Source organism: Ipomoea triloba, chromosome 13 (genome assembly GCF_003576645.1).
Source record: "Ipomoea triloba cultivar NCNSP0323 chromosome 13, ASM357664v1".
NCBI classification, from domain to species: Eukaryota; Viridiplantae; Streptophyta; class Magnoliopsida; order Solanales; family Convolvulaceae; genus Ipomoea; species Ipomoea triloba.
The window spans coordinates 21,691,804-21,692,866 of record NC_044928.1 but is presented as its reverse complement, the minus strand read 5'-3'; positions in this window follow the sequence as shown (position 1 = coordinate 21,692,866).

The window sequence follows — 1,063 nt, the reverse complement described above, 5'->3', positions numbered from 1 at the left end:
ATTTCTTCGGGACAGGCTCAATGTTGCGCCTATTCAACCTTACGCTTGAGGGGGAGTATTAACCATATTAGTATTCTCAATATTATATTATATAGTGCTTTCTCCCCTAAATTGAGGTCTAATATATATAATCTAGCTAGTGCAAATAGGGTCCTGACTTGAGGGTTTAGTGCTTCTAAACCAAACATATCTATGCAGCCCACTTACTCAAAAAACGACCTGGCGTTGTAATCCTTTTACGAATATATCTTAACTAGTCATTGCATAGGTACGTACGGAGTAATATTATTTTTTCTTCAGCCGCCGGCTAGATATACAGTGACTGCAAGAGCAGCCATGTTAATTCTTTTAAAAAATAGCTCCTTTATTTATTTATTTATTTAATTTTTGTTTTTGAATTATTATTATAACATTTTTCATCGTTCAACTATATGCTCTGATCCGAAAGAATTATGGAGTCATGAAAGGATAAATCATGATGACTTAACTGATCGATAAAGACATCTTCTGTTCACTGCCCACAAGAAATTCACTCATTTGAGAGGTTTTTCCATAATGTAAATGGTGAGACTCAATCCGTGGTGGACAACTTTTATTTTAGTGACTAATTGAGTTGTCTAAGCGGACAAAATAAGATTATTTGTGGTCGACAAATTTCATTTTTGTGACTAATTGAGTTGTCCAAGCGGACAAAATATGATTATACTCAATTAATAATGGGTTGAATGGTTGATTATCATTCATTAATATTAAAATGAAGATCAGAACACATTATGGATATCGAATGCGAATGCAACCAGACAGAAATACTTAGGATTAAACGTTGTTAACCACGTGGATGATGTCATTTCCAACATAGACAATCATCACAATTATTTTTGTGAAATCCTGAGTGCGTTTGGGAGGGTGCACAAGCAGCTAGGGACTGAAAATACTTTTCTATGGTAGATGCTTTATTACATGCACAATTTATAAGTATAATAAATTTTATTAAATGCATGTGAATATGTGATCGGTTACTAATTTGTTATTAGCTTCTTTTTTTTTTTTTTTTTTTTTTTTT